Below are 18,330 nucleotides of genomic sequence, written 5' to 3' on the forward strand. Positions count from 1 at the left end.
GGTGAAGGCTCTGGGGATGGAGACCCGGCGGGACAAGCAGGAGGGGCCCCACCTGGCTCCTCCCGGCCCCAGCGGTCAGGGCCGGTAAAGCAGGAGACCCACCCGAGCAGTTTGCGCTGCGGGCGGGAGGAGGAGGGGCGCGCATGCGCAGACGGACAGACGCGCGGACGCCGGAACCCACCCAGAACGCATGGAAGCTGGCGGCAGCCGGTTGCTCCTGGACCAGCTCCTGGAAGAGGAACACGGCCTGGGGTCTGGGCCGCCGCTTGCCCGCGGCTCGGCTGCCGCTGCCGGACAGTTAAGAGGGCGCTGGTAGGGGCGCGCTTCTCGGGGACCCGGCGGGTGACGCCTGGGCTGTGCAGCTGAGGATGCGCCCAGGGAGGGGTGCGGAGGTGAGGTCCCGGCCGCGCGTCCCGTTAGGACCCTGAGGCGGGTCCCAGCCGCCGCTGTGGTTCGTGGTAACCCCGGTATTAGTAGTTCCTGAACACCGCGTTTTTGCCGCCGCTTCTACCCGGGTTTAGGAGAGCAGGTACAGCCCCGGGAGTTGGGAGGGCGCGTGGACGGTTCCAGAGCATCTCCGACTGGCCCTCAGACGATGGCCTGCTCCTGGCAGGCGGGTGCGGTGCAGTCGCGGGGCCTCGGATGAAATGGGGACTGCCCCATGAGAGCCCCTGGATTTGCTCCCATCTTACCCGCGGCCTGACCTTGGGGGCGGCCTCTAAAGACCCAGGTTAGTGGGACTCAGGTTACAGGTCAGTCTGCTCCTGGGAGATGGGCTCGGTGCGATCAGTGTGCTGGGATGGCTGCAGCAGCAGCGGGAAATTGTTGCAACCCCCGCGCTCTCACAGGGCAGCCCCAATCCCGCCATCGCAGCTGCCGCCTTTCCCTGACAGCACAGCACCCGCCTTCCAGGAGCAGGCTGACCTGTAACCTGAGTTCCACGAACCTGAGGCAGCAGAGGCCAAGCTTAGGCCATGCGCTGGGGAGTTTGAAGCAAATCCAAGGGCTCCCATGGGCAGACCCCATAACCCGCCACTGCCTTTGACCACACCGTGCCCTCCTCCCGAGAGCAGGCTGACCTGCGGACCGTGCCTGGAGCAGCAGAGGCCGAGCCCTTGACAGGCCGTGGGGGAGATGGGGGCAAATCTACCAGCTTGCCAGGTCGCTGCCCATCTCCCTGCCGCTGCCCCAGGTTCGTGGACCACTTGTTTTCAAGTCAGTGGTTTCCTGAGAGGCAGGCGTGGTGCAGTCAGGTGGCGGGGGCTGCAGGGAGGGGTGCTGCCCCAAGGGGAGCAGGTGGACTTGCTCCCATCTCCCCTAGGGCCAGACCTGGGGACGGCCTCTGCTGCCCCAGGTTTGCAGGACGCATGTCATGTCAGCCTGTCCCTGGGAGGAAAGCTCAGTGTACTCGGGGCAGCCTCAGTGGCTGACAAGGATTTTAGAAGTGGGCTCTAGCCCAGCATAACTAACTCTCCTTTCTTCTCTTGCTTCCTCAGTTGGTGGCTGTATCGGCTTTTTCATTACAGGTTATTGCTAGATAATGAACATAGGTTTCTGTGCTATATAGAAGAAACTTAACTTAAAATCTCTTTTTATATATAGTGGCTGACATTTATAAATCTCGAACTCCCAAATTTATCCCTTCCTATCCCCTTTCCCTGGTAACCTTGACTGTTTACTAAGTCTGCAAGTCTGTTTCTGTTCTGTAGATGAGTTCACAGTGTCTTTTTCTCTTTTTTTACATTGCACATATGAGTGGTATCATTTGGTATTTTTCTGTTTCTGGCTGCTTTCACTTAGAATGACGATCTCTAGCTCCATCCATGTTGCTGCAAATGGTTTTATTTTGTCCTATTCATGGTAGAGTAGTATTCCAGTGTATAAATATGCCACAACTTCTTTATCCAGTCATCTGTTGCTACATTTAGCTTTCCTCCATGTCTCGGCTATTGTATACAGTGGTGCTGTGAATACTGGTGTGCAGGTATCTTTTCACATTGGAGTTCTTTCCAGTTATATACCCAGATGTGGGATTGCTGGGTCATAGGGTAAGTCTACTTTTAGTTTTTTCAGGGATTTCCATGTTTTCCATAATGACTACACCAAACTAGATTCCCACCAGCAGTGTAAGAGGGTACCCTTCACTCTACAGCCTCTCTAGCATTTATCATTCATGAACTTCTGAGCGATGGCCATTCTGACTGATGGGAGCTGATACTTCATTATAGTTTTGATTTGAATTTCTCAGTTTATTAGTGATATCGAGCATTCTTTCATGTGCCTATTGGCCATTTGTGTCTTCATTGGAGAAATGCTTCTTTAGGTCTTCTGCCTATTTTAAGATTGAGTTGTTTGTTTTTTTGTTATTAAGTTGTATGAGCTGTTTATATATTCTGAAAATTAAGCCTCTGTTAGTCGTATCATTTGCAAATATTTTCTCCCATTCGTAGGTTGTTGTTTCCTTTTGTTTTACTTATGGTTGTCTTTGCTGTGAAGAAATTTATGAGTTTAATTACGTCCCTTTTGTTTATTTTTTTCTCTTATTTCCATTGCCTGGGTAGATTACCCTAGGAGAATGTTGCTAAGATTTATGTCAGATAATGTTTTGCCTATGTTTTCTTTTAGGAGATTTATCATGTCTTGTCCATCTGCATCTTAAGTCTGTACTCAACATCTGTGCTTCAGTTTTGAATTTTGAGCTTCTTAGAGAAAACCTACTCTTAGCTCATACGTCAGATTCAACATGTCTAAAGCTGATTTCATAATCTTTTTTCTTGCAGCGTCTCCACTTATTCAGTGGGATAATCATTCTTCCGGTCTTGAATACACAAAGGCTTGGAGTGGTCTTTGATTTATCTTTCTCTCACCACTCTCCACATTTTGTCAGCTTCTTGAACTGTATGTTGTTGGTTTCAAGTGTCTATTCTGATTGCTGATACTCTGATGAAGAGCTTTCATCCCTGATACATGAATTTTTCCTTCTGCTGAATTCTTGGATATTCTCTCCCCCCCTTTCAGTCAACCTAGAGTTTTGGTGCTCCAACATCTACAGTCAAGTCAAAGACTTAACACAACCAGATCTCAGCCAGGGAGTCTCGACCCTTCATCATTTTGGACTTACCTTATTTGTTCCAATCATTATGTAACTTAGCCTCCTAGGGTAACCTGTGCCTTATTAAAAACCAGGAGTCACCAGCCTTTTCCTATCCAGTCCTCAGTTAAAAGAGCTTAGAATTGCCCTGAGAACTAGTTGGAGCCCCATCCCCTTCATAGAGTCTTCCCTATTTATTCCAAATACTTCTAGCTCCTCTTTGTATTCCTGTACTGTTTATGATCAGTAGCCTGTAATCTTGGATTTGAGTACTGACTTGGTACCATTCCTGGGTGATTTCCAATGTGTCTCCTCACTTAGCTGGTAACTGGAGAAGACTCACTTGTTCAGCCTCCTTTATAACCCTCACACTGCTTAGCATCGGGCAATAACAGGCATCCAGGCAGTGCTTGCCTTCTTTATTTATTCGCAGTGGTGGTGGTGTGGATTATAGCTAATAACTATTAATTCAGTGTTGCAGTTAAAAAAGAAAGCCAAGAAAATCCAAAAAACTTTATCTCCATGTTCAGTTTAGTGCTTTACCTCAATAGTTTTCTTAAGACTGTGTTTACATTCACATAGTGTTCAGTGCTTGTACAGTTCCCTGAGGCAAGCAGGTGAGATGTCATTATGTTTGACTTTCACGTTACATTTCATATTGGATATATTTGTGCAATGACAAAACCTTCTTTTATAAGTAAACAGCCGGAAGCCCAGAGAGACTAAGAGCCTAACCCAGGGTCACCTGGTTAGTGTTTGGCACAGGCCAGGACCGCAGTTCACATCTTCCAGCTGATCCTCTTCCAGTGCCTTTTCATTCCACTGCTGGGAAATGTAGCCCCATCAGCCAAACGGCCAAGTCACATTGCTGCCCCTTTACCTGCCAGTGATGGCAGTGCTACAAAAAGTGGCAAAGGAAAGGTCAGAAATAGGAGTGATAAAAGACATGGAAGTGCTGGAAATGGATCCTCAACCTCCTCCTCCCTACTTGAGTGCCTCACAAGTGTCCCACTCTGAGAGTGCTGTTCATTGTTTATAACATAGCCTTAAAATCAGACTGATCTTTTATAGGACATGCTTTTATCCTGGTCCCTTTCCTGCTAGTAGTCACCGTCATGGGCAGAAAGTGCCTGGCTGTGCTCTGTTGGTCACATAGGTGGGAGGGAAAGTGGGAGAGGGAGTTGGTTGAACTGAAGCCGAGGTTTTTACAGCTCTGTTGTTCTAGGACCAGAGCAGTTCCACTCTTTCTTTCATCACCTCTCCACCTCCGAGTCCCAGCCACCCATTCCTGCCTGCTTCCCCACATGCCACGTCCTGGGGGAGGACAGAGTGGTGAGCAATGCCCCCTCTGCCCTCTGTTCTGGGAGGTACAGGAGTCTGCTTTAACTTTTGAGCTGTTTTGGTAATTGGGCATTTCCAGCTTTTCTAGACATCTCCTTTCCAGCTCTGAGAAATTGGAGATGTAACTTAACCATACATGGACTATACTAATATATTCAGTGACATTAGTGTCATGTTGTCTGTAATTGTGTTCTGTGACTGGATAGGAGGTTTTTTATCTCACAGGATGCTTCACATCCAATTCTAAAGGCCTAGAGGCTGCAGGTGTAATCCAAGTCCTTACATGTCTGTAAGGTAGACATGAACATTATTTGATAATATGACCATATGTTCATAGATTACGGTTAGTCCACCGGCTCTGTATCTAATGAAAGTTTAAATATCAAACGCTTGAAGAAAATTTGCGGGCCATGTCTTTTTGCCTGTAAGTAGTTGCAAAAACTGAAATCACAACTCTACCACAAGCCACAGTGTTTCCCAGTAGAGAAAGCCCTCTAATTTTACAACCTCTAAGTAATGCAGTGGTTCTTTGAGTGAGATGAGGGATGCCAGAGTATTTTTTGGGACACTAGAGTGGCATGACAAGTATTCTGGGACTGGTTACAGTTGAATCTCTACTTCCTATATCCTGGACTGATTACAGAGGCAATGTTAGTGCGGTAACCATCTTGTGGATGCAAGTGTAGCTAGGAAGACAACAGAGAAAATAGAAGGGATATAAAGTAATGGAGGGACTTCATAGCAGTACAAATGGTGACTTTGACACCACCAGCTGCTGATGTGAACTTGGCAAGAATTTGTGAGAAGTGGTGGGTGTCATTGCAAGCAGGAGAGTTCTGCAGCTTTTGGGGAGAACAGGCAAAGGGGAGAGCAGATATGGTGGCTATCCAGGGGCTGTTTTTGTCCTGAATGTGAAAATGTCCAGTCCCCTGTTCAATTTTGCAGCCACAACTTCACATGACTCAGGGCATTATTTCCACCAGAATACCATAAAAATATAAACAACCTGTTTCCCAAAGTGTTTGTTCTCGATCTGAGATGATTGTCCTGTGGTGGTAGGTAAGTGGGCGATGGGGCCTATTACATCACCCCCTTTCACTAGAAGTCTACCTCGCTACTTTTCACCCTACTCCTAGAGGTCCTGTCATTCTGTTACACCTAGGCCTGTGAGACGGGCTTGCCTGAATCCTCACGTGAAAAGGTATGGTTATGTGCAGTTTTAAAAAATTGCTTGGGTCATGTGGTCCTTTGTTCCTTCCAATGGAAATCACTATTCCAGAGCAAATAGTATGCCTCTATAGAAAGTATATTGTTTGTAAGTTGTCTTCAGAGGCTTTGCAGTTGGTTTAAATATTTGCTTGGTGATGGCATCTTGATTGATTGAAGGAGGCAACCCTCACTAGGGGCATTGTGTGCTTTCTGTCTGAGAGTTCCTTTACTGGCAGCAGAGTGTTCGTAGGCAGAGTTAGAAAGTTACCTGGTCTGAGAAGCCGAATTTGCCCGCAGCTGGGAATTGGCAGAAGAGTCTGTTATGGAAGGAAAGCTTTAGGATTATCTGGTAACAGAGTTCTGGGATCCAAACCCTGGGAAACCTCAGCTTTTGTAGAGTATGTTCTGTAACAATAGGCTATAGGATAATTTTTACACTTGTTATAGGATGTAGAGTTGGGGAAAGGCTTAAAAGTGAAAGAACCTTAAAAGAGAATCTCCGAATATTTTAAAGAAGACAGTTTTCAGAATGAGAGCTTTTCTGGAAAAGACTAGATCTTCACTTCATAGGGGAAGCAGGGAGCAGGTGTAACTGCACTTACGGTAACTTAAAAGGTAAACCTTACCCTCCCACTTAGCTGTTTCCTGGTGTAGGTTCATCTCCCACATCTGTAGTTTTAGACCTGATGTGTCATTTTCTGGTACTCCGTTCTGCTTCTTAGTGAGAGACTGACCCAAAGTCACATAGCAATTGAAAAATTGCACAAAGGTCTTTATTGTTAAAAATGTAGACCTGTGGCAGGGTGCTGCATTTGCAATTGACTTTCAGTACAGAGAACACTGAAAAGAATGCAGTGTTATTTCTTTTTTTATTCCTTTAAGCCTTTGAATAGAAGGTTTTCTTTGCAGAGTTTCTGGAGTACATCAGAACAAGCAGGAACTAAAATAGCTTTAAGAAAGCTCCAGTATAGACTTTGCTTATAGTGTGGTATCTGTCTTATGTTAATTCTTTAAAGCAGGAAGTTGTAACTCTCAATTTCTTAAGCAAATATAAACATTCTTGACTCTTATTGACATTCTTTGTGGGGTGAAGCTGCTTTTGCTTCCATTCTGAGCATTGAAAGGCCTTCTATGATACTTCTACCAGTCCTCAGTATTTTATTTTCCCTCTGTTGTGAATTTGTTTTTAAATTTGAAGCAGATATAAATGTCATTAACTTGCTACATATGTAGATATTCAGTGTTACATAGTCAGAAAGTTTGTGTACATCACACGTATCTACATAATTCCCCCCTTTCCAACTGTGTTCCTGATGAAAGGATGGTGGGAAATGGCATTATGGGGATATGTCTTACAGTACACAGTGTTTCCCCTGTTCCCTCTACCATATCTGGATGTTCTTTCATCTTTCAGCTTCTAGACTTACTTGCTCTTTTTCTTAAGCCAGGTGTATCTCATCCCCCTGCGCACACACACATGTGTACACACACACACATTCTACCGTAGGGAGTAGCGTGCACCATCCAATTCTCCCACTCCAGCTCTGGACCCACCCACTGGAGGCAGTGTCTTGCATGAATTCATTTGTAAGTTGCTTTTTAAAACTCGAGTGGTCAGGAATTAGGACTGATATCCACACCTACTAGGCAGGCCCTCAAGGACAACTTCTATGGTTAATGCCAGGTTATCTTAATGTTTGACTACCTGGGTTTCATGTCTTCCTGTGCCACCTGTGTGACCCATGATTCCCACATTTCTGTCTCCTGCTAGAATTTTTCTCTCCAACTCTGGACTCTTACAATCTTCTACTGATTTGACATCTTCAATTGAAACTCTGATATCTTAAAAGCAACATGTGTAAAAACTGAGCTCTTTGTTCTCCTACCCCCCAAACTGGTTCTTCCTGCAACCTCCCCCATTCAGTTAGTGGAAACTTAATCCATCCAGCTGCTTGGGTTAAAAAGCTTAGAGTTACTCTGACTTTCACTGACATACCACATGAATTCTGTCAATAGATCTGGTTTAACACTGCCTTTAAACCATATCCAGAACCCAGCCACTTCTCACCATGGCTCCTGCCTCCACTGCTGCTTCCCTGCCCTGAGCCACTGTCCTCTCCTCCTGCACAGCCCTTTTCAGAGGCTTCCCACCTTTCATCTCTGACCCGTTTCGACTATTCTCACCCGGCAGTCAAGTGAGCCTCGAAAACCTAAGTTAGATAGTGTCGTCCTTTGGCAGTGCCTCCCCATTTCACTCTGGGTAAAAGCCACAGTCCTTACAACGTCCTCCAAGGCCATACAGGACCTGCACTGACCCTTCTCCGCAGCTCCAGCCGTGCCCCCATTCTGGAACATGCGAGGTGCGCGCTGCCCTTGGTGATGGTTATTCCGTCCACCTGGGACTTCTTACCTCCAAGTCTTAGTTCTAACCTCAGTCCTCAGTGTGGCCTGCTCTGGTATTTAATACAACATCACCCTCATCCCATACCCTCAACTCTCTTTACCTTGCCCTTTTTTGATTTTTCCATGGTTCCTCTTTCCTAACATGCCACCTCCTCTGCTGCTCTGTTGTGTGAATTGTCATCTCCACCCCCATCCCAGCTAGACTCCAACCAAGCTCCGTGAGGACAGGAATTTTGTTTTGTTTATTGATCTATTCCAAGTGCCTAGACTAGTCCTGGGTACATAGTAGGCAGTCAAAAATTATTTGCTGAATAAAGTTAAAGACTATTTTAAAAATGAATCATCCTTTCAGGAACGGGTGAGGATCGGAAGCTGCATGAAGGAAAATGGTGCAGTAAATAATGATATTTGCCTGTTGTTCTTTGTGTGATATATATATGTGTTTTAGTCTTAATTTGGTATCCCAGTTTCTTAATTTAATAGCTGTATTAAGGTGTAATTTACAGGCCATAAAATTCACACATTATAATTGTACAAGTCAGCCATTTATCTATTTCTAGATTTGTGCAACTTTGTCCTCATAAAGTCCCCTTGTGTCCGTCCATATGCAGTTTGCCCTCCCCTCAGTGGCACCCTGATTTTATTTCTTTTTTTTTTTTGGCAATCACATCTCAAATGGATAATTTACACAGCAGTACTAATATAGCTTTGCACTTTTTGAAATGACACACTTAAATATGAAATTAGCGGTCATTGCTGAATGTAGGTAGCATATCCGACATTGGTGAGAAGAATGGACTTGAGTGTCAGACTGGCTGCAGTCTTACTCAGCTCCACCATTTACCAAGTTACCCAAATTATTTTCTGCCTCAAGCTCTTTATCTGTTATATGGGGGTAATAATAGCAGCTTACAGAGTTGTTGTGAGGATTAAGCAAACAGGGAAAAAAAATTTAGTATAGTGGCCTGCTTATGTTATTACCTAAGAAATAGCCTTGCAGGTAAAGGGCAAAATTCAAATCAGTTTCTAAAGTATATGTAAAATATAATCCAGTTCCTGCCTGGTTTGTAAACACGTATGCCTACTGAAGAATTTAAAAGCAGGCTAATTTCCAACAGAAAAGATCATTTCTCAGCATTTCTTTCAAAGATAGCTGCAAAATCACTTACTAAATGTTCCATGCCCAACTCTTACAGAAATTTGACACCATGGACGTAATTATCTACATTTTTGTTAAAATGATTCTGACCATCAGGAAGTGTTCTCAATTATATTTTAGCCTTTATGCTGAGAAATACTGTGAGACTTCTTCTAAATTAATGGGTGGGGGCATTCATCGTAGCTCTTGTAGCCTGATAAGCCTGCACTAAATTATCTTTTTTTAACTTTTAATTAAAGTAATAAATTAATTTTTCGCTGGGGGGTGGTAATTAGGTTTTTATTTATTTATTTTATTTTTAGAAGAAGTACTGGGAATTGAACCCAGGCCCTTGGGCATGCTAAGAACATGATCGTCCACTTGAGCTATACCCTCCCCCCTAAATTATCTTAAATAAGGTCTTTTTCTCTGTTTTGTTAATTTATGTACAGATGCGCAAAGCAGGGTCATCAGAAGCCTCTCAATCACGAAGATGATAATAGTGAAAAACATTGCGCAGTGACAGTGAATCCTTGGCATATGAAGAAAGATTGTAAAGTCCTGAATGAATTAAGAAGGTACTGTTACATTAACATACATGTAAGCATGGCTCTCTTACCTTTATTTTTCACTTTATAATGAAGATAATCCCCACCCGTCAAGGTTGCTTTGTTTGATAGAGGGCATATCTAAACCCTTTTCTGCAAGTTTTTTAAATAAGAAAGAGCAGCTAATTTATCAGAAGTGTGAATGGTGTAATCTGGTCTGTCTAGTATGGTAGCCACGAGCCACATGTGGCTATTGTGAATTGAGATGTTCTATAAGTGGAAAATACATAATAGATTTTCAAGACTTTGTACAACAAAAATAATGTAAAATATTATTAATAAGTTTTAAAAATGTCAATCACACTTTTGAAATGATAGTGTATTGGATATTTTGGGATAAATGTAATTATTACTGGAATTAATTTCACTTATTCCTTTTTATTTTCTAAATGGAATTACTGGAAAATTGTGACTTGCACTATGTTTCTATTGACAGTGCTGGCTTCTAACTTATTGCAAATAATATGAAAAGAAAACTTTGATTAAAATTTTTGTAATTGAGTCGTTGATTTACATCATATTAGTTTCAGGTGTACAAAATAGAGGCTCAACATTTTCATAGATTATATTCCATTTAAAGTCACCATAAAATAATGGCTATATTTCCCTGTGCTGTATGATACAGCCCTGTAACCTATCCATTTTATACATAGTACTTTTTACCTCTCAATCCCCTAACCCCTTCCTGCCTCCCCTCTTCTCCTTCTCCCCATTGGTAACCACCAGTCTGTTCTGTGTACCTGTGAGTCGATTTCTGTTTTATTATAGTCATTAATTTGTTTTATTTTTTAGATATACATATAAGTTAATACATAGAATATTTGTTTATCTTTCTCTGACTTATTTCACTTAGCATAATACCCTGTAGGTCCATCCATGTTATTGAAAATGGCATTATTTTATTTTTTAATGGCTGAACAGTATTCCATTTGTGTGTGTGTTCATGGTATGTATATATGTGTGTGTATATATATGTATACATGTATATATACATATATATATATTTATAATATACCACAACTTCTTTATCCAGTCATCTGTCAGTGAACATTTGGGTTGTTTCAGTGTCTTGGCTATTTTAAATAGTGCTGCTGTGAACATTGGGGTGCATGTGTCTTTTTGAATTAAATTTTTCTCCAAACATATACCCATGAATGGGATTGCTGGATCACACGGAAGTCTATTTTCATTTTTTTATGGAACCTCTCTTCTGTCCTCCATAGAGGCTGCACCAATTTACATTCCCACCAATCGAGTAGGAGGGTTCCTTTTTCCTTAAAAGGTAAAAAATTCTCTACATTTACCTACCTTCCTTTCAGTTTAGGACACAGTTTGGCAAAAACCAGATAGAATTTAATAGGAGTAAATACAGTATTTATTTTGAATGTCCATGCATTATGGATAGATATGTTATTGATGAGTTGGTTCCCTATTTTTGTAGGTGCAGATGTTTTTATAGCTTCACAGACATTTCAGTCTTGCAGAGAGGAAAATTTCTTTTTATTTTGCTGAACTTGTCCGGGTGTCTTTATCGGACTTGGTCCAGGCCTGCAGAGGTGAATACACATCCAAACCTGAACCATTTGAATGTCTGCAAGATTTTAAGAGTCTAGAATATCAGATCTGGACTGTAACTCTGGTAAATGACATCAGTGACTGGACTCAAGAAAACTCCATTTGAGGACAAAACCTTTCATAAGCCAAAAAGGCTTTGAAATTGTGGCAAAGCCAGAGACTTTTGTGCACCACTTATGGCCACAAACCCATGAGGACAACCACAGGCCTTCTGGAGTGCCAAGGGAATTCCATGTGAGGAGTCCAGCACTCACAGGAATCCAACAAGTCCCTGTCTGCCAGAGCACTTTCATTGCTACTGTGCTGTTTTGAGTAAATGTCTTTTCATCAGGTTCAAATTGGTTTGTTGTTATTTTTTTGCATAAAAAAAACCTTCTTGTTCCCTGGTGAAAGTAAAAGCCTAACATTTTCTGATTTCTTTTGACAGAGAAAACATGAGCCTGTGGATCTAACCTCATCTGTGATGGTCTGCAGCTGGGAGCAACCAGATCAGTGTCAGTCCCCTTGCAGCCATTGGCTGGGAGCCTGCATGTTCCTTGGAATGGTATTTGAAACATGTCACACTAGCCGTGCCTTCGCTGTGGGCTGGGAGGTGTGTCAGTCAGAATCTGCATTATGGAATGTATGTTTCAGATCTACAGTTAGGAGATCTTTTTTAATAGCCAGAGAATATAGTCATAAATATATCTATTAATGTATTTATGCAAGAACCTTTTTAAAGATTTTTTTATTATAAAAAGTTACCCCCCAAAATTGAAAATGAAAGAACAGTGGAATTAAAAATCATCTGTACCTTAATTATACATAAAGAATCATAAAATCCTTCTAAACTTTTTTTGTTCAAATGAAGATATTTTTCCCTTCCAAAAAGGAAAATTATTATTTCACATTTTTTTGCTTTCTCATTTTATTATATATTCCATATCAATAAATATAAATCTTTTAAATCCCTTTTAATGGCTGTTTAACACTATATTGAACAGATATGTAAATAGTCCTAGGTTTCAGAAATTTAAAAAATTGTCATTACAATACCACTGCAAAGAATATTTTGGTGTTTCTATTTTTAGTTACTAACTTGGACTAAAAATTAACAAGTTTGCTTTTCTTCATCTAAAACATTGGTTATTTGATGAAGGAACTGTAAGGATTTTAAATAACTTTTCAGTAATTTCAACAAAGAAATTATCTTTAAGGCAAAAATGTATGATGGATTGCAAATCTATTTTTATTATATCTTCACTTTTACCAGTGTGACATATGTGTGTGTTTACACAAGTGCTTTAACTACCAGCAACGTAAGAAAAATCTGTGTACTAAAAATGTGAAAATACTTTCCCGGTTTGTGTTTTCATTCTCCCAATATAGGTTTTGGATGACAAGCTTGTATTTGCAAAAGTACACCCCCTGTGGGAGGTGTTCTGTACATACGCTGAGATACTGCACATAATATTGCCTCTGAAGCCCAATGATCTGAAAACCCGGTCCTCAGCCTTTGATAACTTCAGATGTTTTATGAAAGTCCTCCAAGTGGATGAAAGTATCAACAACCGGAACAAGAGCTTTTCTTTGCCCTATTTGAGAAGAGCTCAGTGAATGACTTTTATATTCAGCATAGAGATACATCCTCCAATCCAACCACCAGAAACCGCATTGTAAGTCTAAACCGAGTTTAGCTGCTGTCTTGGGGGTGATTTAGAACCTGCTGTTGAATTATCAGTGATTTGGTTTGGTTGGTTTGATTTGGTTTTTAAAAGCTGCCCATAAAAAGGAAAAAAGAGAAAGAAAAGAAATATGCCTACAGATTCCTGTTAGGATAGTAAACAGTGGCTGGTTAGTTACCTTGTATAAACCACAAGCTCTCTTAGAACATTTTTAGGTTTACTTCATCCTTTCTCAGATCAAGTATCAAGTAAGGGACAGTGTTAAAAAAAATTCAGGATTAACAGGTTTGTGAGCTCCAGGATTTGCAAGGCAGCTTTCCCTCCCCATGGTGTAAGTCAAATGGCAGAATTGAAATAAAGCACCTCATGTATCCTCCAGTGTTAACAGGAAAAGGCTAATCTTCTTGACCTTGTTTCTTCCTGGGTAAAATGAAGATAATATATCAGGAGGCGACAAGCTCATTTAAGGCAGGAAGCATGTTGTCTTGTTCACTGCTGAATCACAGGCACCGGGAAGGCTGAGTTTAATGAGCGAATGAATGAACTGTACTTCCCCCACAGTTACCATGTGGGACAGTGAGGATTAGAAGCTAAGAGCATAGACTCTAGAGGGTAGGGCACAGCTCAAGTGATGGGGTGCATGCTTAGCAAGCATAAGGTCCTGGGTTCAGCCCCCATCACGTCCTCTAAAATAGACATATAACCCTAATTACCTCCCCACCCCCCACCAGAATTACCTTATTATCTCCCCACCACCAAAAAAAAAAAAAGAGAAGTGGCCAAGAGCGTAGACTCAAGCTGGAACACCTGTGTTGGCTTCTCGCTGTCAACCTTGTAAATGTCATTTACCCTCTGTGTCTATCAAGTTCCTCACCAATAAAATGGGGATAATTGTAGTACCAACCTCGTAGAGATGCTATGGGGATTAATGAATCTGTGTCAGTGATACAACAGCCCTGGCTTATATTAAGTACTATGCATCTGTCAGCTCTTTTCATAATTACTGACAGATGTTATTATGGACAAAAGACGTATTAGTTCTTTGAAAGAGAAATGCATGTTAGACCATTTCATTTATCACTTTCTGTAATTCAGGCTTTTCCCTCTGAAATACCATTTTATGTCTGTGCACTAGAAAGCCACAGGGCTTTCCAAATTTCATCTGTCTGGGTTCTTGTCATGACGGCAATACTGCAGATTGCTGACATGTTTTGGGACTCCGTCTGAGATGACAGCAACCCCTCAAATTTAGGAGCGCTTCTCTAACTGATAGCATCTCGCTAGAAATGAAGTTTTTATAATGTAACAGCTTCAGACGATTAATGATGCCATAAATGCAAGGATGTTATATCTAAGCTCTTTAAATAAATCCTGTCATTGAAATAAAGGAAATACTATATTATAGCCCTCTATGACTTTGTTATCTTTGCTATCTGTTTATCTGACTCTCTAAGACCAAAGAAAGCAAATACTAAGATTGATCATTACTACTGTGTGGTACACGTATTTGTGGATGAAGACAATATTGAAATGCACTGTTTAAGATATTAAAATGGACACTAAACAGCTTCTTGATGCACATGCATGAACAGAACAGGGAGCTGGGTGCAGGGAGCAGACACTGAGCTTCCTGGATTAGAGACCCAGCTTAGCAGTCCAGCCCAGCAGTCCACATGTTTCATATTTATGTTCCAGCAAAATTAGCAGTGAGAGTCTGAAATGAACTTTGGGGACACTTGCAAACAGCTGTCATGATTACTAATGTGGGACACCAGGATTCTACAGTGTTTAGTTGGCATCTGTGCATAACCAGTTCTTTTCCACTAAAGCTTCTTGTAATTGCTGGTCCCACATCCAGGTTGAGGAATCATCTCATGTGGTGTTTGGGAGGGAGGTAAGTGGAGTCAGGACCCATGTTAAGGCTGGGTGGGTAATAATCTGGTGCTAGTACAAGAGAAAGGAAAGTAGGTCAGGTGGGAAGGAGAATGACTGGATTTAAACTTTGTTTCTTGAGTAAGCTAAATATATGACATCATGTCAAGTTACTTTGTTGTTTATATTCCATGTGCTGTCACCGAATAACTACTGAACTGTGGGGACAAAAATGCCTGGGTTTTAGAATTGACCCTGCCTCTAACCTGCCAGAGTCCAGGTTCCTCTGGGTGCCCAAAGAGGGGGCTGGACCATCAGGTGTCCCTCCACTGCAGCAGTTTGGGCACTTGGGTGGCCTAGATTTTTGCTGTGGAAGACTGGCCCGGTTGTAGGACATTAAGCATCTGCAAGGCTCTCACTAGGTACCCACGGTGGTCCCAGGACTGTGACATCCAAGTGTTCCTTTCCACCCACGTTTGCAAATGACCCTCAAGGGGTTAATATTAATCCTGGGTGAGAATTATGAAAAATTATATTGTACCTCCATCGCTCCTGGCAAGTGAGGGCCCCTTATTTACAAATGACCACAGAGTGTTAGCACCAGATTTTATCAACAGAACATGTGAACATTTTGTGACAGTGACACTCACCTGTTTGCTTCTGATTCCCAGTGCCACTTCAGCCTCTGTCAGAGGACTTCAGCTGCCCCAGCGATCAGAGCCTTCTGTACAGGGAATGGGCTCCTCCTCGAAGCACAGACAAGCAGCAGCCCTTAGGTCTCATCAGGTGAGCTCTTGTGGAGAGCACTCCAGTGGGAAGGGCTCAGGGTTGTCCTCATGGCATCTGAGTGTGACAGTCCTCCAAGAGTGTTAACAACCAGGAAGCTCACAGGAGCTCTGAGCTTCGTTGCCCCAAGTTTTTACTGCAGGCTTTATTACAAAGCCATGATTTATTGGGTCACTACCGACATGGCTAACCCAAACCCTAACTGTAAGTCAAACCTTTCCTTAGCCCTAAACTTTGAGCCCCTTCCTCTCCTGGTGGCCACTCACTTGTCACAAAGCTTAAAGCCCCACTCCTCTAATCACATGGTTGGTGTCTCTGGCTGGCCAGTCCCCATCCTGAGTCATCTCATGAACACAAGCCATCCAAGGTTCCACCATGAATAGCATAGACACTCCTATCTTGGGAAATTTCGAGGCTTTAGCGGTTGCTGCCTAGGAACTGGGAAAAAAGACCTACCAAATCCTTCATTAAATAGGAGTAAATGTTATATTTCATTTAAATTATAAAATAAGAGAGAAATTCTCACTGCTTTTCTGTATCTGCTGTTCGACACCGTTTCACTACACCACGTGATTGTAATGTCGCGCTCAGCATGTGTCTTCTCAGAGCACCAGCGCCAGCTGCTCCCCGGGAGCTTATGCTGTTTGGGCAAGGCTGCTGGGGGGATGGAGGCCAAGGACAACCGAGAAAACAAAAATAATCGGGCAAATAAGGAAACAATGTCAGATTGAAATGAAGAAATAACACAGTGTTGAGATGGGAGACTTGGGGGGAAGTGAGTTAAGAAAGCTATCTTTGTGTAGGTTACATGTGAGCTGAGATGGCGATAAGGAGGCTGGAATTTGAAGATCTGGGAAAAGTCACCCATGGAATAGAGGCAGCTTGTCCATTGGCCCTGAGGCACAAATGTGCTCAGCAGGTTTGAGGAGATACTGGAGCCAGAGCTGGTGAGAGTGATGAGACGCGAGGTTTAGAAGGGCATCAGGAGCACGGAAAGGAGTGTAGGCTCTAAGCGCAGTGAGAAGCAGTCATGATTGCTTAAGCACTAAAGTAATTTTCTCTCACTCACATTTTGCAAAGATAATGTGGAGAATGTATGGCAGTGACCCAGGAAGCAGGGAGGCCAGGTAGGAGGCTCTTGGATTGGGCCAGATGAGAGGTGGTGGGAGCCAATGAGGAATGCGTTTGGGGAGTGGGGCTGACAGGATGCAGTTATGGGCTGGCTTTGGATGGTTAGGAGAAGAGGAGGGTCAAGGTAGCCCCAGGCCGGTCTGGAGGCAGGTGTCTGTTCTTTCTTTTCTCAGTGCCCCATGCAGTTGCCCACCTACTTGGGCAAACCTCTTAACCTTCAAAGTGAGGGTTTTAAAACACTGAAGTCTATTTGTTGTTTCACATTTTATGGAAAGATTCAAACATGTACAGAAATAGAGAGAACAGTACAGCCAGCCTGCCTGTATCAGTCACCCAGCTCCAGAATTATAAACTCAGAGTCACTGTTGTTGCATCTTTCATCTCCATCTCCTCCCCTCCCCCACTACGGGGTCATTTTGAAGACAATCCTACATAGCTTAACCTTTCATTAGTGAAATGACAAGGTCTCTTTCAAATAAAATTGGAATATTCCTTTTTTTTAGGGTTACAAAATAATTCCCTGCTTGTCACAAAAATACACTTTTAAGTAGTTTTGGGGTTGAAATCAAGATCCATACAAGATTCAGACATTGCAGCTAGCATATCTCTCAAGTGCGTTCTAATCTATAATTTTCCTGTTTCTCATTTTCCTTGAAATTGCTGAGGGGTTTCTCTATTTCCTGTTTGGCTGATTTCATTCTCCCCTATGGTGTTAGACTTGTTTCTCCATCCTATGTATTGGCTTTAGCTAAGTGATTTAATCCTCCCCTAAAAGCTTGGTCTGATTGAGGTTCAACATTGTGCAAAAATATTTGTTATGTGAAGTTTTGTACTCCTGTCATAAGGTACATAATATTACAGTTGACTCTCTTTTTTGTGATGACAGCAGCCAAAAATGATTGTCACCCGGGATCATTATTTCATATGGAATTTTATTTCATGTGGTCCCTGTTCGGGCGCCACTTGTCGGAGCCAGCCGACAATCGATCAGGTCCAGAAACCTGTGCTGCAGGACTGAGAAAAGGAAAGACGTAACAAAGAGACAGCAAGACAAGAAAAGTTGGGGTTGAGAGGGTCTCACTCTAGCCCGCAAGACGCTAGGTCAAGAGTGAACGACGAGTTTATTTCAGGTGGTTCTTTTATATGATTTTAACCCATTAGCTCATACATTCCTGCACGTAGGCAATAAAGCCTAACCTCGTGACTCGTATACATTCAACTCAGGTGATACATTCAACTCAGGTGATTGTTCTCTAAAAGGATCACTGATTTATGTGCCAATTGTATCTCTCCCTCCGAAGGTCTTTTGTAACTTAATAGCTCAAAGATGTTTCCTCAGGCATTAGCGCACCTGGTGCATTCTTTAGTAAAAGAGGTGGCGGGACAGAGATTGTTCTTACTCAATTGACCTTTGAGCCGGGCGCCCCGCACTGTGGGAGTTTAGGCCCAACCTTTGTGCTCGGCAGCCTCAATCTCAGAGCCTGGCGCCCTGCACTTTGGGGTTTTACGCCC

The 18,330-nt window shown here is 42.7% G+C and overlaps 1 long non-coding RNA gene across 1 annotated transcript; it reads left to right on the forward strand.

Annotated features, from left to right (window-relative positions):
* The first annotated feature begins 223 nt into the window (after positions 1-223).
* LOC140701149 (uncharacterized) lies at positions 224-13,008 on the forward strand. Its single transcript, XR_012080052.1, has 5 exons — positions 224-392; positions 9,635-9,760; positions 11,014-11,072; positions 11,793-11,957; positions 12,734-13,008. It is a non-coding gene; the product is annotated as an uncharacterized lncRNA (long non-coding RNA).
* The last annotated feature ends 5,322 nt before the right edge of the window (positions 13,009-18,330 follow it).

Source organism: Vicugna pacos, chromosome 14, assembly GCF_048564905.1.
Source record: "Vicugna pacos chromosome 14, VicPac4, whole genome shotgun sequence".
Lineage (NCBI taxonomy): Eukaryota > Metazoa > Chordata > Mammalia > Artiodactyla > Camelidae > Vicugna > Vicugna pacos.